We start from the raw sequence: 8,155 nt of genomic DNA, 5'->3' as shown, positions 1-8,155 counted from the left end.
AGCTCAGTAAAGAGACGGTTAAGTCATTGATATAGGGCAGTTCTTCCGGGCCTTTGTTTACCTTTGGCCAGTTACCTGATTTCTTTTTCCACACCTGCCCTGCCCTAGGACCCTCTCCAACATGCGTGTGCAACTTTTATTCCAAGATGGATTTTAGCCCAGAGGCCTATGGGACGGCCTTAGCATCACATATTATGGGGTGGTGCCCCCTCCTTTTAGACCCCCAAGGAGCCTTTCTGCACATGTGCAATGTTTCCCTTGCCCCAAGGATGGGAAATGTATGACCTCTTGATCTTTTAACAGGGTTTAGCCCCTCTCTGTCCCTGCCATAAAAGTGTCCAGTGTCCAGTTATCTACCCTATTCCTGTTGTTGTTTTCTTATATCGAAGTGCGGGTCTTGAAATATAGACAGGAGTCCGGTCGTACATATGCAGTCCAGAGCCCGTTTGTCTCTTGCCTCGGAAGATGTAAACAGGGGGCTGGTAATGAATGTCTGGGCTGGAGGCCATCTTCTTCTCACCCCAGGAAGTGTGAACAGGAGGCCAGTTGTAAATGTCTAGCTCGGAGCCCATCTATCTCCTGCCTCAGTCCCTGTACTTGGAGAGCTGGAAGTCTAGTGGGAGAGGCAGACAGAAAGGCAAAGAAGACACGCCAGTGTGATACGTGATGGATGCCTGAAAGTAGAGGGTGCTGGGCTGCGTGGGGGCAGAGGGACGGGAGGAAGGGTTGCAGGGAGAGCTAAAAGGAGTCTTGAAGACTGCTAGGAGGTGGCCAGAGAGTAAGGAAGGGCATCCCAGGGAGCAGGAACGGCATGAGCCCAGTCTCAGAGGCCCAGAGGCAGCAGAGAGCAGATCGGCAAGTGGTTCTGCTGGGGAAGATAGAGGATTCTCTAAGTGGGGTGCTTGGGTGGCAACAGCAGGTCACCTGGAGCTTGTTAGAAATGCCAGTTCTCAGGCCCCAACCCAGACCTGGTGGATCAGAAACCCTGGACATGGGGCCCCACTCTCGTGTTTCAGCAAGCCCTCCAGGTGATGCTGGTGCCCGCAGGTCTAAAGGAGGCCCCTGCAGTGAACCAGGTGAACAAGGATCCAGTTAAATAAAAGACCAAGGCAGTGGTGGTAAGAATGTAGAAAAGGCGACAGATCGAGAAGGCATTTGGGTGGAATCCCTTTGTATCTCTTTCATAACATTTTCCCACTTTCTTTATCGTCTCATCCTCCCCCTCTGGGTTTTGTGTCCTTGGCCTCTTGGGGGCAGAGACCTCATTTCCCCTCAGGCTCTCATAGCCCCCTACGTGGTCCCTGAACCCAAGTGGAGCTCAGGTGAGAGATGGCTGAGCAATTTCACACTGTCTCCTGTCACGACCGGTCCTGGGGTCCAGGGGTGGGACCGAATCTGTAAGCATACTCCCAGAGAAGGGGACCTCCCAGGAGATATGTTCCCAGGAACCCAGACCTCCTGGAACACCTAGTAAGAGAGCCAGAGGAGAGGAGATCAAAGGAGAAATGGGAAAGGGAAGGTGGGGCTGAAGAAGGAAGAAGAGAGAGGAAATGGAAGGGGGACAGGAGTTCCGAGAAGGGGGACAGGTTTGAACAGGAACTCCCCTCTCTCCTCAATCCCAGTTCTCCCAGCTCTGGTGGGAGTTGGTCCCGCTGCTCCTGGTGTTACCATCCTGGAGGACTGGAGGGGCCCCTCCTCATGCCTCTGCACCCACGGATGCCCCCTGCAGGCCCACAAGTCGCCACAGGCACTGGCCCAGTGCAATGAAGCCTCCTTCCTACCCGCATCCTCTGCCGTATCATTGTACACAGCCTCCACGGTCTATAAGCTGTCTGAACAATGTTTAGGAAGAAATAATGTCATTGCGGTGAAGAACATGGGCCCGGAGTTGAGTTCATATTCTTGTTCTGTCACCTGCTGACACCTAGAACAGTGCAGAGCGTACGGTGGTGCAGAAATGAATGAGTGAGTCAGTGAATGGCTGAGTACTCGCTGTGAAACCTGGAGCAAGTGAAGGATTCTGAGCCTCAGTTTCCTCACCTGTGAAAAGGGCATAATAATAGTACCTATTCCACAGGGTTGTTGGGAGAGTGATCCACTACGTCTAGTGCTTATCCAAGGCCAGTTGTTCTTGGGCAGTGGAAACAGGCTGGCTGCCTTGTGGGTGGAGTACCAGAGCATTTCCACACCACCAAAGCCTTGCTTCTGAGCGGGGTGCCGGAACCACCTTTCTCAAAACTGTCTGGGATAAGGGCTGAGTATAAGATGCCAGAAAGGGAGATTTGGGGCCCTTACTCCAAACCTACTAAAGTACTCTTGAAGAGTGAAGCCTTAAACCCTGCATTTCTATGAGCTCCCCAAGTGATTGTCAACTCACGCTAATGTTTAAGAGCTCTGTATTTAGGTTTCCGTTTATAAATTAAAATACAGAGTCAACACATGAATATAACCGTTCATAGTTGAGGACATCAGGCCCCAGGGTGGACCTCTCTAGAGTCGAATTTATATATAATGAAAGACCAGATGTTCTGTAATGGAGTAACAAACGCGGGCTCCTAACACCTGGCACCAGAATTCCTCTTTGGAGAGGAAACTGTCTTTGATAAGCCTGTTGACACTGGACACTGATATCCAGGGGGCATCATAAACAAGAAAAGGAAATTCCCTGGCGGTCCAGTGGTTAGGACTCCATGCTTTCACTGCCAGGGCGAGGGCTCAATCCCTGATCGGGGAACTAAGATCCCGCAAGCTGCGTGGCACAGCCAAAAAAAAACACAACAAAAGAACAAAAACAAACCCAGAGAACAGAACAAACAAACAAAAAACAATTGCTGAACTGTTCTGCATTTAAATCGTATAAGGGAGAAAGAAAAAAGAAGGAATGAAGGATGGGGCTACAGAGAAATAGAGAGGGAGGTTGGAGCCATGGTTTAGAAATAACTTAGGGACTTTTGGGGAACTGGACTACATAAACTTGAACTTCGAGTGGTTTTCATTGTTGTAACTTAAAACCCCTGTCTTCCCAAGCCCACTGCAAGGGCTCCTACACCTACAAAGCTGAGCATAGGTGTATCTGTGTCCTTTCCCCAGCAAAGTGCCGTGTAAGAAAACAGTACAACCTTCCGGCAGGGTTTAGTCATTGGCCGCCTTTTCTTCCTCCTACTCTCAGCCGTCTTGCGACTCAGTGAATTGCCAAATCTTGTCCTTGTTCAGTGATGTCGGTCAAATCCACGCCTTCTTCTCCATTCCCGTTGCTGTTGCTCTGTTTCAGAAATTTGCCACTGATGCTTTCCTAAGTCATCTCTCTGTCTGAATTTTCTCCCGTCACAGACTCAAACCGCCCTCCTACTGCTGCCAAAGTTAACTTTCAAATGAAGATTTAATATTGAGAAGCAGCATATCACAGAAATAAAAATAGAGTCTATATAGGCTCAAGGGCCAGACTTGTTGAGATCAGATTCTAAGACGTCCTATGAGCTGTGTCTTTGGTTTGGGTAAGTCACTTAACATCTCTTTGCCTTAGATTCCCCATCTGGTAAAATGGGATGATAACAGAACCTTCTCCCCCCTTGCCTTATTGCATGGTCTACAGCAGCCGGGATGTGGAGTGGAAGTGATGGTTGTGGATAATCTCGCGTTGTTCCTCATTTGTCGTGGGGGTGGAGGGGGAGTTTCAAAAAAAAAGCTGGAGGGCTTACACTGCCGGTATTAAGACCTGTTGAAATCTGTAGTAATTAAGTCACATATGGTATTGGTGCAAGAATAGACAAGTAGACCACTGGGACAGAATAGAGAGTCCAGAGATAGGCTTGTACATATATGGTCCCCTGAAATACAATAAAGGTGACATTGAAGTGGAGTGGAGAAAGGTGATCTTTTCTTTTTTTCTTTTCTTTTTTTTTTGTTCTGCGGTACACGGGCCTCTCACTGCTGTGGCCCCTCCCGCTGCGGAGCACAGGCTCCGGACACGCAGGCCCAGCGGCCATGGCTCACAGGCACAGCCGCTCCGCGGCATGCGGGATCCTCCCAGACCGGGGCACGAACCCGCGTCCCCTGCATCGCCAGGCAGACTCTGAACCACTGCGCCACCAGGGAAGCCCAGATCTTTTCTTTTTTTAAAAAAAAATTAATTTATTTAGCGTAATTGTAGTATAGTTGATTTACAATGTCATGTTACTTTCAGATGTACAGCATAGTGATGCAGTTATACATACATATATATGTATATGTGTGTATATATATATATATATTCTTTTTCAGATTCTTTTCCCTTATAGCTTATTACAAAACATTGAGTATAGTTCCCTGTGCTATATAGTAGGACCTTGTTGGTTATCTATTTTATATATAGTAGTGTGTATATGTTAATCCCGTCCTCCCAATTTATCCCTCCCCTCCCCCTTCCCCTTTGGTAACCATAAGTTTGTTTTCTATGTCTGTGGATCTACTTCTGTTTTGTAAATAAGTTCATTTGTATCGTTTTTGTTTTTTTTTAGATTCCACATATAAGCAATATCATATAATATTTGTCTTTCTCTGTCTGGCTTACTTAACTTAGTATGATAATCTCTAGGTCCATCCATGTTGCTGCAAATGGCATTACTTCATTCGTTTTTATGACTAATATTCCATTATATATACATAATGGAATATTATATAATATATTATATAATATATATTATATATTACATATAATATATCATATATAAAGATATATAATATACATCATATATAATATATCACATATTACATATGATATACATCATATACGGTACATTATATATTACATATATAATATATTACATACCATATATTATATAATATGCAATATATACTATGTGATATGCGACATATAATATATATGATATATTATATGTAATATGTATCATATTACATATGGTGCAATATGTATAATATATCATGCATATTATATGACATGTAATGCATAGTATGTTACATGATATATCATATGTAATATGTGATATATTATATATGATATATGATGTTATTATATAATATGTACATATTATATATGTAATATATAATATGTAATACATAATATATTTAACATGTGATATATATGAAACTATATATTGCATATTATATATCATATGTAATATGTAACATATTGTATAATGATATAATTTATATTATATTGTGTAATATATAATATATTATATGTTATATTATATAATATGTCATATATAATATATACTGTATATAATAATATATAATAAATATATATAATAGATATACGAATATTCCATTTTATATATATATAAAATGGAATATATATATACCATAACTATAGCATAATGGAATATATATATACCATAACATAATGGTATATATATATATACCATATATATGGTGTATATATATACCATAACATATACCATATAATGGTGTATATATATACCATAACTTCTTTATCCATTCATCTATCAATGGATAAAGTGATCCAACATTTAGATCACTTCCATGTCTTGGCTATTGTAAATAGCGCTGCAATGAACACTGGGGTGCATGTACCTTTTCTTATTATGCTTTTCTCCGCATATGTGCCCAGGAGTGGGATTGAGGAATCATGTGGTAACTATTATTAGTGTTTTAAGGAACCTCCATACTGTTCTCCATAGTGGCTGTACCAATTTACATTCCCACCAACATTGTAGGAGGTTTCATTTTCTCCACATCATTTCTAGCATTTATTATTTATAGACTTTTTGGTGATGGCCATTCTGATTGGAGTGAGGTGATACTTCATTGTAATTTTGATTTGTTTCTCTAATCATTAGGTGAGCTTTTCAATAGATGGTGCTGGATCAATTGGATCTCCATATGAGAGAAAATTAATCATGATCCTTACCTAACACCAAACAAAATAGCCATTCCCAATGGATTGAATATCTAAACATGAAAAGTAAAACACAGATTTTAGGAAAAAATGGGAGAACATTTTCATGACCTTGAAGTAGATAAAGATTTTTAAAACAGGTTACAAAAAGCAGTAGCCATAAAGGAAAAAAATAGATAAATTAGATTACTTTAAAATTAAGAACTTCTGTTCATCAAACATCGCCATAAGAGAGTCAAATGTGACTCACAGAATGGGCGAAGACATTTGTAATATGTATACAAAACAAAAATTCTTAGCTAGAATATATAGAAAACAATCCTACGAATCTATAAGAAATAAGAATATCACTCAATAGAAAAAATGCAGAAAAGACATGAACATTCACTTCAAAAGAAGGACATCCAAATGGCCAATAAACCCATGAAAAGGGCTAAATTTCATTTGCCATCAGGAAAATGTAAATTAAAACCAAAATGAGATGCCACCTTATCCCAACCAGAATGGCTGAAATGAAAAAGACAGAACATATTACGTACTGGAGAAGATGTGGAACTGAAACTCTCATAGACTGTCGATAGGAGTGTATATTGGTACAACCACTTTGAAAAAAACATTTCACATTATCTATAAAGCTGAACATGTACATAATCTATAACCCAGCATTTCTACTGCTAGGTGTATACTCTACATAAAAATGTACATGGGGCTTCCCTGGTGGCGCAGTGGTTAAGAATCCACCTGCCAATGCAGGGGACATGGGTTCAAGCCCTGGTCTGGGAAGAACCCACATGCCGCAGAGCAACTAAGCCTGTGTGCCACAACTACTGAGCCTGCACTCTAGAGCCTGCGAGCCACAACTACTGAAGCCCGCGTGCCTAGAGCCCATGCTCTGCAACAAGAGAAGCCACCACAATGAGAAGCCTGGGCCCCGCAACAAAGAGTAGCCCCGCCTCACTGCAACTAGAGAAAGCCCACTTGCAGCAGCAAAGACCCAATGCAGCCAAAAATTAAATAAATGAATAAATAAATAAATTTATTTTAAAAAATGTACATGTATTCACCAAAAGACACAAGAATGTTCATAGCAGCACGAGTCACAGTAGCCAAACACTGGAATACAGTAGAATGAGTGTTTTACTCTAGGGACTACTTTATGGTGATAAGAATGAACAAATACCGCCACATAGCAACATGGAAAACTCTCTTGAGCATAAAGTTGAATAAAAAGAAGCCACACAGAAATGAGCACAAATTGTATGATTTCAATTATAGGTACAACAAATATCAGATCTCTAGAGCTAACTTATCTTGCATAATTGAAATTTGATACATGTTGACTAGCAACTTATTTCCTCTTCCCCCAGGCAACTACCTTTACATTTTTTGCTTCTAGGTGTTTGACTTTTTATTTTATTTATTTTTTTGGCCACGCCACATGGCTTGTGGGATCTTAGTTCCCTGACCGGGGATCGAACCTGGGCCCTCAGCAATGAGAGCGTGGAGTACCACCCACTGGACCACCAGGGAATTCCTGGGATTGACTATTTTAGATACTTAATATAACTGGAATCATGCATATTTTTTTTAAACTCCCTAGAGTTGGCTGTATAGCCATGTTGAGGACTTTGGGCGTAGTATTTTGCTCCTACCCCTGGTACAGTAACAATCGTTTTGTATTAGGAATATTCCTCGCTGGTTTGCCTTCAGTAGCTCTAGGCTCATTAACAGAAGGAACGATATTCTGTTCACTTGGGTATCTTCAGTGCCCAGAAGAACACCTGGCACAGAGTGAATAGTCCATATGTGTTTGTTGAATTGGAGTGACCCTTCCAATTATCATAGAGGGTAGGATTTACCATTGCCGCCAGCCAGCCAAACTTCTTCAACATAGCTCTTCAATTCAACATACATTTTTAAAGAGTCTCCTTTGAGTCAAACACTGGACTGGTGTGCTGGAGTTGTGAAGAAGAGGAAGGTCAGTCCTGGGAGCCAGATGCTCTGTCAGGCAGGGGCGACATCGGAGACTCCCGGGGGCAGGTCCATGCTTGGTGGAGGAGCCTCAGATGAAGTGATCAGCTCTGCTTGGGTGGACCTGAGATACTTCCAAGAGTGAGTGATGCCTGAGCCACATCCCAGCGAGCGACTAGGAGTTTGCCAGGGGGGCAAGGAAGGCAAAAGCATTTCGGGAAGATAGAAAATCCATGTCCATGAGTAGAACAGCTTGACACCAGGTGGAGAGATGGAGGAGGGTGAAGGGTGAGAGGTGAATGGCTTGGTAAGGAGGTTGGATGCATC

This window comes from Orcinus orca, chromosome 6, assembly GCF_937001465.1.
Source record: "Orcinus orca chromosome 6, mOrcOrc1.1, whole genome shotgun sequence".
Taxonomy (NCBI): domain Eukaryota; kingdom Metazoa; phylum Chordata; class Mammalia; order Artiodactyla; family Delphinidae; genus Orcinus; species Orcinus orca.
The sequence above is the reverse complement of the archived record's forward strand: the minus strand, read 5'-3'. Positions refer to the sequence as shown.